This window comes from Neolamprologus multifasciatus, chromosome 12 (genome assembly GCF_963576455.1).
Source record: "Neolamprologus multifasciatus chromosome 12, fNeoMul1.2, whole genome shotgun sequence".
Taxonomy (NCBI): Eukaryota; Metazoa; Chordata; class Actinopteri; order Cichliformes; family Cichlidae; genus Neolamprologus; species Neolamprologus multifasciatus.
In genome coordinates this window covers 8,917,315-8,933,905 of record NC_140450.1, presented here as the reverse complement: position 1 = coordinate 8,933,905, position 16,591 = coordinate 8,917,315, and positions in this window count along the sequence as shown.

The window sequence follows — 16,591 nt, the reverse complement described above, 5'->3', positions numbered from 1 at the left end:
TGGCATGCAAGCCATTGTCAGTTTTAACTTCCCGAGGAAACACATCAGTTTTGTTTGGGGGGGGGGGGGGGGGGGTTGTTTGTAGACGTGTTTCATTAAACATAACAACACCAGGACTATGCAAGTTTTTTTTAATGATTTAAAAATGTGTTCCCTGAAGTTCCTTGTTTGTAAGTTTATTTGTGTAGTTTAACTAATTAAAAGTAATACAATGTTTGAAAAAATAGCTGTGTGGAAGTAAAGAATTAAAGAGATATTTCTTCATACCTCCTTCTTGATGCATAATGGATTATTGCCCATTTTATAAATGTGCAGGCCCACTTCATGTTTGTTCTAACAGTTAAGATGTTAGAGCTTTATAACCACTGTTACGGATTCAAATATTGGGAATGGATACAAGAGGAAAACCAAAATAACAACACTGGTCCGGCCGGGTCAAGTCAAACAATGATTTAATGAACACACGCGTGGGAGATGGACACCATACAGCAGACAGCATCAGATCTCAAAATGGTGGAGCCTTGATCAAACTCTTATAGCCTCTAGTGGCCCCCACCTAATCATAAAAGCCTAAACATTCACATTCTTTCTCTCACACAGCGCCTAAGCTACGACCTTGGCTCCCTGTTTATCTGCTCCTGCTGATGGGGCAGAATGCTCTGTTCTCTTCCAATCAGACAAATAAGGCGATGACTTTCTGTGAACAGTATTTCTTATAACTCAGCAGTATAATGCATCATAAAACAATATCATTCATTCACAATAAATCATCAGTCTAATGTACTGCAAATCAGTTTACCAAATGTAATAGTTATCACCTTCTTCTAATTCAGGAGCATAATGCAAACTGAAACTACATAATAATTCACAATCTTTAATTAGGGGTCTAACATGGCATAAAATAATATCATAATCCCACAATTCCCCCTGATGAGCTCTTTAGACATAAAGAGCTCACTTACACCCTGCAATCCAGGGTTGCCGGGTTCATTTCTTCTTACTCCTGAGGCCCTTTGTCCCCCTGTTGGGTGAACCAGATGTGAGATGACCTCTGTGTTTGCGCAGTTCGGATGGAAGAAAACTTTTATTACAACCACAATAGTAGATACAGATGATACTCCCATCACTCCCCAGTTCTCCCACAGCTTTATTTCGGTGCTACCTTATACCCTCCAAACGTACTCAGACTAGAACCTCTGTCCGAGGAGCTTTTAACCTTTATTTTATTGCTGTAGGCACCAGTGTCTTCCAGTCGGGTGATCCTCTGCTCTTGTTTCCTTCAACCTCAGGGGTTAGACAACCCTTAAGTCGTTGCACAGATCAGGGGATTATTCTGCCCCGATTTCAAACAATGAGCTGTGTATTCTGGGATCACAGCTGTGTTCCCCAGGAAAAGGAACAGAAAGGTGTTCTCCTTATGACCAACAGCCTGTCGAACGTCGTTGGTGTGGTGTTCCTGGATTTCCGCCAACCCCTTCATGATTATTGCTGTGTTTATCGGATCCATCCTTTTTAGGTGACTAACTGGAGCCCAAAATGCCATGACACTTGAACCCAGTTGATGTTTCCGCAGTCACCGTATCTGTCTCTGCTGCCAAGGATCCTCGTATATCTGTGACCTCGTCTGGTGTCTGTTCCTTCCTCTGTAAGAGACAGAAAACCAAAACACCTCCCTTCCCAGCTCTAACAATCTAATGTTGCTGTCTACTGATCTTTTGGTGATTCAGAATTTGTTTAGAATATTCAGAATGTCCCAAGGACTTATCCTAATTTAGTGTATGTGTGTGTAAGCGTGTTTGCATTTAGCCTGCTGCACTCAAGGCATTTCCTACACTTTATCAGTCCGGACTATCGCCGAACGAAGCTTATGACCTTCAAAAAACCGAGTGCCAACTCATTATAAGCACATTTGCAAGATATGTATAAAAATGATTAAAACCACTCATTCTAATAAAAGACATAAAAACAAATTAGCCATCTCTAATTCCAACATGTGTCCATTAAATCAAGCTAGAAAATTAAAAGAACAGGTTAGTGACCTCATAACTTAGAAAGTATCAGACTTTCTCCTATCCAGCGTCGTTGCTCCAGTCTTGTTATCCTGTGTTAGGGAATGAAATCAATTTAATTGTCATATTAGATCTGTTCAACTCCTGGCTCCGCCCAGAGCCTGCGTCTTCACAATTGTCTACAAACAAAACCTGTATTAATACGAACTTCACTTCAACATGAACTTGTTGACTACTTTTGACACCTGTAAATAGAAGATTAACATGAGGTTATAACAATCACTGTAATACAAATATTAATATGTCAATAGCTTCAATAAATGTTCAATGCAATGCTTATTATTTGATTCTGATGTAACAATAATGCTGATGGTAAAATAACAGTAAAACACACCCTTTTTATCCCTTACTAACCACCGCAGGGGCATCTATGTTTTGATTCAGCCATGAAGCTCACCTGATTCATCACTGAGCCCCACCGGCACTGGCATCTGACAGGGTGGTGCTGCATATTCTTCCTTTAATGTCACTATTTTCAATCTGTTAATTAGAGTGCTTAAACATGAAGTAGACTACGTCCACAACAAATCAATACAACTGTGAATGTGGCCAATTATCAATCTATTACCAATCAATAACAAAAGATAGCTTTTATTTTTATGCATGCTTTTAGTCAACCACTCACCCACAGGATCTTCAATCCCAGAAAATTCCTTCTCCTCATTTAATGAGTCTGTCCTCCTTCCATGCCCTGGTAACTGGTCCATCCAGAGCTGTATCATTATGAAATATACATACAACAAGCCAAACCACACTTTGGTCACACCAACCCTTTTCCGCCCTGAAGATGTCCAACGCCATCTTAGTCTGGACTGTCAAAGGTGACTTTAACGCTGACTGTTCCGACAATCCATTTATAACATTTCCTGGTCAGATTAGCCAATCCCTGCACACTGGAATAAACATAATCAACATGATCAACATTTTTCCTGCGTGTTTTTTCACCATCTTATTGATTCCAATGCTCCATCCTTATGTGGTTTGCTACATTATGTTTATCTAGAACTCCACTCTGTCTCTAAATGTTTGAAGAATTTTTCATGTTTGGGGTCAAGTTTTAAGAACTTGACCATATGTGAAATTAATGGTGTTATTGTAACATGGTAGACTAGTGTGCCTGTGTTAATTCAGCTCCATATTATTGTGTTAAGTTGCACTCGGTTGGCGAGTGGTTTTTTGTGCGTGTGTCACATTTTTGGTGAGCCAATGGCTGGAATGGGGTTGGACTAATTAGAGGCCGGTGTACTTGATTGCACTGATACACTGGTCTACTTATAGCCCACACTACAAACACTGCTGTGTCATTTTGTCTCTCTGTGCATGTATGTAATGTGATAATCTGATATGTTTGGGATGGATGGGTTTTGCGCTATGAATTTTATACTGAAGGTGTCATTTTGTCTCTCTGTGCAGGCCAGGGCCTATTATATGCCACAGCCTAAAGGCAGCAGAGTTGCAGAGGTTGGAGTGATCACTGGCTATATGCTTGCAGGGTAGTGGGTCTCCAAGGACAACTTCTACCCCTGTTAAAGGCAACATGTGGGTGCCACTGGCCGTGTGGCATAGCTGGCTCTGGCCTTGGGACTGTGTGTTTTTATTTGATTCATGAATGGGACACTGGACTGTTTTATCTTTTATCTCTTGATATTTTGTCACTAAATTATCTTTTAGAATTTTATTGACTGTCATCGTTTTGCCCACGACTGAGACGGTTGGTCAGACCTAAAATCTTTCTTTGGGTGTGTTACATTATCACCCCCATCGGGGCTTACCTTTCCCACTTCTGATGATATTCCTCCCTATTCTTTGCAAGTACCCCGTTTTGGTGGCGAGAAACTGTTGGTGTGGTCAAGTGGGCGCTGTAAAAACAAAAGCTCAGGACAGAACAGTTATCAGTCATGTATTTCATACAAAATTAGCATATTGAATTTCATATTGATCCTCTGAGTGTAATGGTACATTTTAACTGGAATTTATCAAAACTAAACAATAATTTTTCTTTATTTTTGCTCTTGTTCTTGTGCAGCACCACATCTCAGCACATGCCCCTGTCGGTTCTATCTTACTTTTCTAAATTATTGACTATTTCAATGGAGAACCTAAATGACGTGGACCAGTGTTTGTCATTACATATCTATATTTTGAATGTGACAAGTCTATCATTCCCCTGTTATTCATAGACATCAGTAGAGTTTTTTGACTTTTTCTATCTAAATTAATTGGCTTTTTTTTTTTTTTTTTTTACAGTGGCCTGCTATGGTTAATAATAACATGTTCAGTCTTGAGTGAAATCAAAGCTTCTCTTCACTTTAGCATTTAACATTCCCAACAATATAATGTGCTGCATTAATCGAAACACAGCTAATAAAACCCAATTTTCTTAATGGAAACATCAGTAGCTCAAAATTAGCAACCAAAGGGTTAAGTCTGCAGTTCACACTCATGTGACGCTGCAGCCTCCCCCCTTAGCCTCTGTCCTCCTACTCCTGCAAAAACAAAACAAAGCGAGACAAAACATCCACCCTTCTTTTACAAGCTGGGTGAATTGTTTGTAGACATGTACTAATCCTAAAGTCGGTACCGTTTTTGTCTCAGTGTCAAGTCAGTTAAAAGTTTTAGTCGTCAGTCCATCACAGTCCAGTCACATGCATACATCCACACATTCATACCAGATATTGCTGATAATGGAGTCTCACGCGCAACCTAATCAAGCCTCCATCACCAGCAAGATGACGTCATCATTTTAAAAGAAAAACAGTTCCTTGTTTTTTTTTGACTGGATTGACTCGCTGCAATCCTTTTAGGCTCAGGACTTCTCATGTGATCAATGTCCCATATAAGTGAATTTCTCCAGAGCCCATTATAATCATGGAGAAAAATACTTTGCAACTGTTTTCAGTAAGAATGTTTTATAGCGCTTTAAAGTTCAATCTCTCAGGCCTTGATTAAAGAGCTGATTTATTAAATCAGGAACTCACAAAATACCAAAATATCACCACCGGTGGATCACTCCTCTCAGATGTTCTTATTTCAGTGCACTGTAACAAAAGCAAAGACAAACGTAACCAATAAAATACTTATATAATAACAAATACTGGGGCCCGTTGGAAACATGTCCAAGCATAAAACCATCTTTCTCTCTCTTAGAGAAAGAAAACAATCCAAACCTCACTGATAAAATCAACCTAGTGTTAAGCAAAACCCAAAATCAACCAAAACTTCACCAGAAAGTTTTTCTCTGTCCCGGGACAATATTGTGTAAGCATACAGGTACCGTAACTTCTTTTGCACTGACAAAAACATGTTGGACTTATTTGATTCAATAGTGGACACCAGTTGCGCACAAATGTTTTGCTTTGGTAGAAACTTAAACAACTGAGTTAAATCAACACAACCTTTTCATATTCAGTAAACCTGTGCATTTTGAGTTCAGATTACACGATTAAGACATGTTCAGATGGAGTAAGTTGAACTCCTGGAATATTTTAATCCTTCACAATTCTGTCATTTTATTTCAACACTATTCAATAACTTTTATCCAAATTCTACTTGGTCCCTTAAATACTACATGTTGTCTTCATATTGCCTACGGTTCAACAAAGTCTAAATTCTGGTTACCATAAAAATTAAATGGGTCTACAACAACTACCATCCTCCTATCTTTATCCTAATTGCACGAGGGCTGGGAAATAACTCTAAAGTGATAGGTTACGAGGCAGGGTGCACCCCGAACAGGTCACCAGTCTATCACCTAGAAACAAACAACCATTTACACTTACATTCACGGCTAATTTAGAATCATCAATTAACCTAGCTCTAATAGCTGCATGACTTTTCACTGTGGCAGGAAACCAGAATACCCAGAGAGAAACCACTGCAAACTAGCCAGACTGTGGACTTGCACCCAGGACCTTCTTACTGTGGAGCAACAGCACTCACCAGCATGCCAACAATGTAGGAAATACAGGGAAGCTATGATTTCCTGTTGAATTTTGTACAGATCTTTAAAGCCTGAGGCAATTGTGTTAAATACATGTGGGATGCTTACATAAATCCAAGGGCTGGCCCCCTTTTCTTTTCTTTTTTTCTTTTCTTTTATTTATTTATTTTTTTTCAGTGTGTTCCTCCTTCAATTAAATCTCAATCACAAAAATGTGGTGCTCCGAAATAAGGCTCACACCATTAATTCATCATTTTCACTCTGTACCACTGCTCCTTATCAGGCTGTGTGAAGCACAGTAAACAATTCAGTCGAGGCCTTGAGCCATAAACAGACATCACTCACAGACATTGTTTTCATAACCAAACTGCTCTAGACCCTGTCCCCTAAATCTACACAGATGCCCTCTGGGTGACATGAAATGCATTTAACCAATTAACAATCAATGGCTTCTTGTTGCTGTAACAAATTCTGTATTTGGACGTTTGTGTGCAGCATTTTGCGTATCAGCATAGCATTTGTTAGTAAAGCATTCTTCATTGCAGCAGCGTGTGTGTATCACTCTTCATTGCACAAACATGTGTATGTGTGTGTGTGGATCACTTTTCAGTGAATTGAATCAGCATTTTGATTTGTGTGTGCGTGTTTGTGTCATTTCTCAGTCAATCAACAAGTGCATATGTGTTCATATGTGTGTTTCTCTTGCTTCTGAGTCAGTGTATGTAGATGTGTGTGTTTGTGTGTGTGTGTGTTTGTGTTCATCACCTTCCTGTTCTGGTATTCTGGGTAAACCACGGCCTGAAGCGTACCCTGGGGTCCTGCTCTCCTCCTTTTCAGTCCGTTTGGGTCCATTGGTGCTGCTGCCCAAAGTTCTCTCCATACTGGTTCTGGCCCCAATTGAGGCAGTCCTTTTCTCCAGTTTCCTGCATCTTCTCCTTGTCCAGCTCCTCCTTAACTTGACCCTTTTTGCTTCTGTAGGTCCTTCAGGGTTTGCTCCTGTGTTGGAGCTTCTCGTCAGGTTTGGCAACCTCCTGCTCCAGCAAGCTCCGGGCTGATTTCAAGTCCTGTATCTGGGACTCTAAGCCTGACTGATGGGTTCAATTAGCAGCCAGCTCCTCCTGAGGCATGCTCAGTTTCTGCTCTGATGTCTTGAGCTCTCACTGAGGGCAGAAACCTCAGAGTCTTTTCCGTACACGTCAGATTGAAGTTTATTGATGTTTTCCTTGCTTTGCTCCACAGCCTTCTGCAGCTCTGCTGTTCGGCTCTTCTCAGAGGTCAGCTCTTGACTGAGCCCCGACACCTGTGCCTTCAGCTTATGTTCTTCTGCTGCTTTTGTCCAATCTGAGGTGCCTTCTGACCTCAGTTACTCCTCGTGTCTCTGGCACGCCCTTTTTGCTGCCCGATCCTCCGTGTTGGTCCGTCACTGTCCTGCACAGTTTTAATGCAGAGTTGTTAAGGTCAGCATTCTTTTGCTCGGCCTCACTTTTCATCCGGGCTTAATAGGCGTCTCGTCACAGCTCTGTCAGCTGAAGCTGTCTGGAAATCTCCCCCGTGTAGTGAAACGGGCCTTGGATTTAACGTTCTCCGTCTCCGCTGCATGAGATCTCTTTCCTGCAGCACTGTTGACATTTTCAGGTTGTTGTTGTGAGTCCAACTGCTGTAGCATTTGGTCAGGGTCACATCAAAGATGGTAGAAGGGAGAGCAAAGATGGTAGAGGGGAGAGCAGGAGTCCAGGTCAGCCTCGGCTTTCAGGGCCGACAAAGCAGCCTGTAATTAAGCATAAAGAGAAAAAACAAAAACAAAACAAAAACAGACGAACAGGAAAATGATGTTGTTTGAAAATGATGTTGTTTTGGCTGTGTTATTCAGAGAGGGGCCAGGCCCTGTGTCAGCCTTCTCCCCCCCTTTTTTGTTTTTTCTCACTATATAATCAACTCCTAACCCCCCAAGTTGACAGGACAACACAGGTACACGTTAAAATTCTTAAGATCATGTTTAATAATTCAAAAAAGGAATTTTATTTCATTCAATAATCACTTGTATTAATCAGGAAAACATGTCACAATTTGACTCTTTTAACCACTAAATTTGTTGTTTCATCACTGGTTTGTGATTTACCAGTGTCTGTCTTTTTGAAGTCAAGTTGTTGTCCTGCAACCCAGAGAGTTTATTTGTTAGTAGTGGATAAACTTTATCTTTTAACATCAGGTGTATGTTAAGTTTCGCTGCTTTAAGCTTGCTAGAAAATCTTCACGTGTTCATGAATGTAAGCTGTTTCTTCATTGCGTGTATGTGCGTTTGTGGGTGGGTTATTTTAACTTTTTTCTCAAACGAGGCATTTCTCTAATTGTGTGTGTTTTTAATTTTGTTTCCCAAATTTTGATTTCCCACCTTAAATAACAGCATTCCATGTCTTCAGCCAGGAATTAGAGCTTGCTTGTGAGATTCAGGGACACATGGTGCCAAAAACAATTCAGTGAAAAACTTGCCTGAAAATTTCCAGTGATGGTAACCGATAACTTGAGGAGAAGATGTCCTTTAAGCTTCTTTTTCGGGTGGGGACAAAGTGAGAGGTCAAACTGTAAAATTTTGAGCCAGAGCTTGGCCTGTGTGTCGTCCCAATTTTATTAATCTATCCTTTTGCCGCTGTACTCAGATCTCCAGGTTGAGAGAAATCCACCTGTATTAAGAGACTAAAACATTCATTTACTATTTTTCTTAAAACATCCCTTTGGTTCATCTGCCTAGATTTTACTCTCTCTCTTGGTGCATAGTTCACACAGTCAGGCAGTTGCCTTTTATGGGCATGCAAGTTTCCGGTCACTTACCCCCAGCAGCTGCGAAGCCGTCTCTCCCATATCAAAACCCAGCCAAACATTAAACATTCACCGTAGTGATTTAAAACTTTATTTATAATATTATAATCAGCAAAATCAGCGTTTTAATTACAGGCATGTATCATTGTTTGCAAATTATACTTATAAAACTCAATAACACGCTAAACAGGAAGTCCTCTGTGGGCTTCACAGCAGCCACCTCATTTGCATGTTCACACACTATCTAAAAATAGCTCGCAGCGCTGCAGCGCACTGTCGTCACACACAGCCTCGTTTCACACTCAATTCTCTATTTTATTTTACACAGACGTCTTATATTTACAATCACTCTCAGGCCTGAAAGTTTTAGCGCCTACACAATTTTGACAAATTTAAGATAACGGGTCCAACCGAAGAAAGTCCAACTTTTTTGTAATCAATTAACCAGTATCAGCCTCTAACTGTATCTGGCCTCATCTCTAAAGTCCCTAACTCAATTTAAAGTGCCCAAAAAAGCGCAGATAAGGAGACTCTAACTCCTAGTTATTCTGGAGTGCCCCAAGCTCCACAGTGACCAACTGAACTAACCCTGTTCGCCGACAGGTCAAGGTCGCGCGTCCGCGGCCAGGAGGGAGCGTAACCTCCGGGCTATGCGCCTCCTAGTGGCCTCTAACCACCGTTCTAACAAAATTTATAATACTTTTAAACAACAGACAACACCCAAAAACAAGAGTATGACTGATGCAGATGCAACGTTATCGACATTTGAGACTCTCACTCGCAAAATGACCAATAGAAATGCAATCTTTAGACTAATCGAGACTCTAACTCACAAAATGACCAATTCCCTATCCAACTACCTGAGACTCTAACTCAGTATTATTTTCCTTTACCTTGGGACTCTAACCCAGTATTATTACCTTTACCTTAGTTCAAATTTCAACACTCATGAGATTTTTATCAAAATCAAAACAGGCCTTCACCAGTAATTTCAGTGAGTAGACTTTTAATTTATACAGTCCAATTTGGCACAGTTTGGATTTACATTCAACAGGTTGTGCCTCACCTTTAAATGTGCCGGCTTGCCCACTCACGTCAGACCACTGGCTCGTGCCTGCCCGTTCAACCACCTCGGACCGTCCAAACCTCCAAAACTTCCATCCCAATACCACAGGACGAGCCCCCAAAACTGTTACGGATTCAAATATTGGGAATGGATACAAGAGGAAAACCAAAATAACAACACTGGTCCGGCCGGGTCAAGTCAAACAATGATTTAATGAACACACGCGTGGGAGATGGACACCATACAGCAGACAGCATCAGATCTCAAAATGGTGGAGCCTTGATCAAACTCTTATAGCCTCTAGTGGCCCCCACCTAATCATAAAAGCCTAAACATTCACATTCTTTCTCTCACACAGCGCCTAAGCTACGACCTTGGCTCCCTGTTTATCTGCTCCTGCTGATGGGGCAGAATGCTCTGTTCTCTTCCAATCAGACAAATAAGGCGATGACTTTCTGTGAACAGTATTTCTTATAACTCAGCAGTATAATGCATCATAAAACAATATCATTCATTCACAATAAATCATCAGTCTAATGTACTGCAAATCAGTTTACCAAATGTAATAGTTATCACCTTCTTCTAATTCAGGAGCATAATGCAAACTGAAACTACATAATAATTCACAATCTTTAATTAGGGGTCTAACATGGCATAAAATAATATCATAATCCCACACCACCCATCATGAGAAGCTGTCCTGGCATGCTCTCTTGCTATTTACCTAATGTAGTACTGTTTACACTCTGTGATCAACCTCGTACATGTGAAGTTTATTGTCACACCCTTTTTCTCTGAACAGGAATGTAAGGGGACCATGACATTATACTTATGCTTACGTGTGTGCAGTTCTACAAACAGGGTAATTGAGCGACTTTTCATCAAAAGGCCCCGAAGGCCTATTTTCTCAGTAAGCTCCTTCCAGTAAAGGCACACTACATGTACTGGTATTTTACAGAATAAATTTTTAGTTGGTTTTACACAAGGTCATGTCATTGTTTTTAAGTATGTGGGGCTTTGCACCAATTACTATTTTTAAACATTCAAAACATGATGACATTTGCGGGGACACTGATCACTTTCCAGGGCCATGAACTTTGCAGCTGCACTTGAATAATTTGGGTCAGTGCTTTAAAACCCTTTTCTACTGCTGTACATGTATTCCCATGACATCTGTTCATGTGAATTCTGATTATGTATGTATGTATGTATGAATTGGTCCTGGAAGTAGGGACAGAGATAAACAGGTAGCACTTGTTGCAAAACAATGCCAGGAGGGTTGACTAATCTCACTTTAAATATGTTAAACTTTCAGCCATGTGTTATGACCAGATGAAATTCGTGAAAATACGTTTTTCTCAACTTTTTCCTGAAGTTTTCTGTAGTTTTTCTAATGTTTGTCTTTTGGTATTTTACAATGTTCTTCTCAAAATGGACCTTGTGCTAGCTGAGTGTGTATGAAATGTGATGATGTTTTTAATCAGAAAAGGTCAGAGATGACATTTCTTTAGTATGAAAACAGCATGAGGCTGAAACAGGACTGGCCAGTGTGAGCCACCATCACCCTTATTTACAGGCAACACCAGCTGTAAAGGAGATACCAGTGCAGACACCAGTTTACACATTAAAAAGAAAAACCTGGCTAAATCTGACTCTGCTTCCCAGCTCAATCACCCATTCACAAATTTATCCCAGTGGTTGTAGCTCTTCTCTGCAATAAATGTGAAATCTGAATGACCTCTGTGAAAGAGATCCAATCTCTTCAGTAATCTGTTTGTTATTGACTAGATGTTATTTGATGTTTGGTCGGTGGCCAACAGGTTAGGATTCACCCTGCTATAAAAGGCTGTCTATGCAGTAATGGACAGCCTGTAAGGTGAGCAAGGTCATGCAGCGGCCTCTTTCATAATCCATTCATAAATAAAACAGGACAAAAGAGCTCAGGTTTTTCTTAGGAAGAGATATACATTGTTTGATGTTTGTTACTGGAAGGAACTTACTGGACCGGACTCTCACCATTAATGAAATTGAGTGTTATCTCATTGTGCTGAGCCTTATGGCAATCCCAGAGGATGGGGGCTACAGGAGGGGGCAGCATCTGTTCAAACAAGCGGAGTAAAAAATGCTAAAGAAAATCATCAGGGGGGAAGGATAACAAGTAATGCCGCAACATTGTTTCTGCCAAAAGAAAGGATGGGAGGGTGAAGCGGGGTAAAACAGTTCAACCTTTGTAATGGTCTCTTTTTATGTTCGGTCAGCAGAGCGACACTGATGTCTTTTTTTTTTCTTGCTGGACTTGTTGGAGGCAGAAGACATCCAACTTTGAAAGCTGACAAAAAACTGTTTTATGCAAATAATGGGGCTTATGGTGAGATAAAGGAAACTATTTATACATGCCCCAACAAGAAGCCTCTTATCCGTAGGGTAAATAATTTCAGACAAGTTCTTCAAACTAGTGTCTGTTGTCCACATAGATCATTCACTGTATTCTGACACATTTTTGAGCCCCCTCCCAATCCACAGGGCTACACCAATAGCTTTTGGTTTGTGCTTTGAAGACATGGCTAAAGTTCAAATGTGGTTGAACAGCAAGCCCTATTATTTTTAAACAAATGGCCATTCATGACTTTGGAAAAGAAAGTCTTCTATGAACGTATCTGTCATTCTGCAGAGTCAGCTTGGTCCGTGATTACATGGTGAAACGGGACTTCACTTCACATTGTTTCCTGGGAACAACTTCAGGTCACCAACCTCACACGCCCAACAATTATAATGAGTCAGTCAGTTTAGAGTCAGTCACTCATTGACCCCAGTTTAGTCTCATATTGTGAACAGAAAGTTGTTATTAAGTGTGGTTCTATTGCAAGAATGGGCACCACTGAAGAGTAAATCCTGTCTGATATTTGTTCACAGGCCAATTGTAAACACATCTTACCCGATAAAGGAGGTGTCAGATAACACAGGCGGTATGCAAACAATGATTCACATCTTTAGACTGAAATTTATTTTCAGTGTATTCATCAGCAGCACTGTACAAATAATAAAGCCAACACCCTCACAGCTTCACAAAAGTAGCTGCAGGTTATATCTTCACGTGTAAACAGGGACAAAGAGCTGTGTCTGAACTAAGACAGTTGTAAATGGAAAACTAAGACTGTCCTGAATGCCAACATCAGCATGCTAACATCCTCATAACTTTAGCTAACATGCTGACGTTTACTGTTCCCTGTTAGTTCAGTATGGTAGCCTTGTATGGTTTTATGTGCTAATTATTGCATCTTGCAACCCTGAACTTGATAAGCAGCTAAGACAATGGGTGGATGGATGAATTAAGCTGAAGTAAATGCCATTGGTTATGTTGCAGATATTACACATTGGAAAAAGAAAATGGAAATGTGACTTGATGATTGAGCTTGATGTGAAATCAGAGGACCAGTAGTTGTCAGTATATTGTACTGAACAAAACTAGGAAAACTGGGGGAGATTACCAAAGCTATTACGCTTTATGCTATGGGTGCCACAAATGTAAACTTCATTAAATTGCTGGGATATTTCAGTCTACCATACACTGAAGTCTCTAAACTAGTCATGCTAGCATGAGTAAAATGACAGTTTTACTGTTCAAGTAATCTAAATGTTTTAGATTACTTGAAGGTCTAAAGCCTTTAGGTTTAATTCGCTTCATATGCAACATTTGAGAAAGTTTGCTTTTGAGTTTGGAAAGAATTTAAGGAATCTTATTTGCTTTCCTTGTTTTTATTCATCTTCAGTTTTCCTCTCAGAAGATGGAGTAATATCCCCCAGACTCTCATTTGGAATGGAGTAAAATGTCAAATCTAAAATGATAATCTCTGTTATAATAACTGTAAACAAAGCTGTTGCAGTTTGTTTAAAAACCCAACATTGTTACGCTGTGAGAACCATCAGGGACTTGTTAAACACTACAGCAGCATGGTCTATATCGCACTTTAAACATAATCTTAAAAAAAAAAAAAAAGATAACTTGAGCTTTTAGATGGTTAACCGTTTAGTTAACCCAGGCAATGTTAAAGCTGCATGGTAATAAAACAAAATGAAGGCAGCTTTTAAAAAACTAGAAGTACGGTATAGTTTTACTTGACAGAAACAATGTACTTTCTGTAGATTCAAAAAGTAAAACCCAACCACACCATCCACCAGGCATATCTTATCATCTGTATTCTGCACCTCCCTCCTTAAAACTACACAACAGAAACACCATTAACTCCTTCTGTAAATACTGCTTGACATAAGCTGACATAGGGCCGCACCATAGTGGAGCCTGGTACCAAACATTAAGTCACGATACTAGCGAGGCAGAGACAGCCTTTGTAAGGCTCGAGCCGTGATATACAGGCATAGTTGTGGGCATGGGGTCTTGTGAGGAGTGCTGGGAAAATTTCACTGGAGGTGATTAATGCAAACAGAGCCATAAAGTACTATGGGAAGAGGACTGAACACTAAATTTATTTCATCCATTCCTTGTTCTCTTTCTACGGACTCACAGTGACTGAAACTGCGTTGTATCAGAAAAAATAAATGTTAGGTAATCGGAGAAATCCAATAACTGCTGAAGAAGCAACACAGAGATCTAAGACAATGTCCTGTACAGCAATGAAAGCACACAATTTATTTTAGGTGCTTTCTGCAACTTAATACTCTGACTCGACTATTTTTCAGACAATACTGTTCAACATGGACCTAGTAGTTCCTAAATGTTTGTACTGGTGAGTTTACAGCTTTAGCAATTCCACCAAAGACTCAGTTTCATTTAAACATCTCGTGAGATTTCATGTTCACAGCAGGAAAGGTCAGGCAACACAAATCCAACTTTGTGAAACAGACCTTCTTACATCAAACATCAATAGTCTATTGATTAAGTGAGTAGTTTTTGAGTCTCTGAAGAGCGCCACACTTCTAGGTTAAAAACCACAGGACTAGCTCCACCTTAAAAAGTGACAAATCAATGCAGTTTTAAATTTTTTAAAGTAATTTAAAAAATGTAATGAAAGTACTTTTACTTTACTAGGTAGTGCAACCTAAGAGACAATCTTCCTTTCTCACTGTATGAATGCGTGTTCTCATGGTATGTTACCATAGTTTATTTACTCAACTGAGTTTAAGTGATGGACTGACCACAGTATTTCTTTGTCTGCCTAGGTGTGGCTAATTTCCCACCATTCAGCTTAATGTGTTTTGTTAACTGGAGCCAGTGACTCTTTGTTCCAGGGCAGAGCGTTAATTTAAGAATTCAAGGTGGCGCTTCTCTCACATTACATTACAATGGCTGAGAAATAATCAGTGAGTTTTCACCTGGTTTAAACATATACTGAGTTGACCTGGCTTAGTCTCTGGGCTTCAGAGGAAAGTCATGCAACAATGTATGCATTGTGCTTTAGGCATAGTTTGACAAATCCAGCCCACAATCTGTTTCACTCAGTAAAAGTTGCGGGACTGCAGGATGGCTTGGAAAGGCAGCGGAAAATGATAGTTGTTTTGTAGGGGTGATAAGAAATTATTTAATACCAGGCAAAATGAACAACTTGATTAATATAAGGACATTTATTATTTCACCCAGTTGATCAGCAATTTGCTAATGCCTCTCTGCGATTTGGGACTGTGATGAATAATTGTCCTATTACAATTTATTGACTGAATTTATGAATTTATTAGCAACTTATGGACAGTGAATTCCAGTGTTTATCCATGCTGAAACTAACTGTCAGTTGCACCCTGAATTATGTATTCTCTTAGATACAGCCTAACTGGAAACTGGTGTCATTAAAAACAATATAAAAATGAATACAAAAATATTTATATAGAAAAATAGCATGGTCAGTGTTTTTTTTTTTCCATTAAAAAGCAGTAACCAATGCTTTAAAAGCATTACTTTAGATGTGGAGGTGTTTATATGACAAAGTGTGAGTAAAGTTCAGAGAAATTCACTCCCTCAAAGGCTGACAGGACCTTGACCACAGGACCCTGAAGATGAGCGATGACCTATCGTGCAACAGACGTATTGTACTCCTTACAAAGAGCATGTTGGGAGGTTTGCACATCCTCTTTGGTGTATTGTTTTGTACGGTTGCTCAACATCCTAAAGGCTGTAAAACATTGTTAAAATTGGCAGCAAAGACTTTATAACTGGAAAGCCAGCATGCTGGCAACCCCTCTGATTTCACTGTAAACAACAACATTTCCTATTTATTGTAATAGTTTCCCTCAATTGTACTTTTCCGATTCCCGTTGATGAAAGATAGAAACTCTCTGGAGGAAAGTTAATGTTGTCCTGTTGTTTTTTAAAATTAAATTTATTGTGCATTTGTGCAATAAATAAATAAATAAATAAATAAATAAATAAATAAATACAAATGCATGCAATCAAACAAATAATAAAATCAGTTCTTTTTACTTTTGACATATCTGGCCGAGATAACCCCCCTCCTCCCAAAAAATTAAGAAAATTAAACAATTCATCTGAATTATTACTTTATTGGATTTGTTTATAGATACATTTATGAAAGAAGAATTTGTTTCAGTAATGTAATAACAAATGACTCTTTCACAGATCACAGCACACACAGTATCTTAAAGATTGAATGTGTAAATACTGTAGACACACTAGTCCACATCCCAGTGTTTGCTCCAAGAAGTTTTTTTTTTTTTCCAAATGGGGCTGAA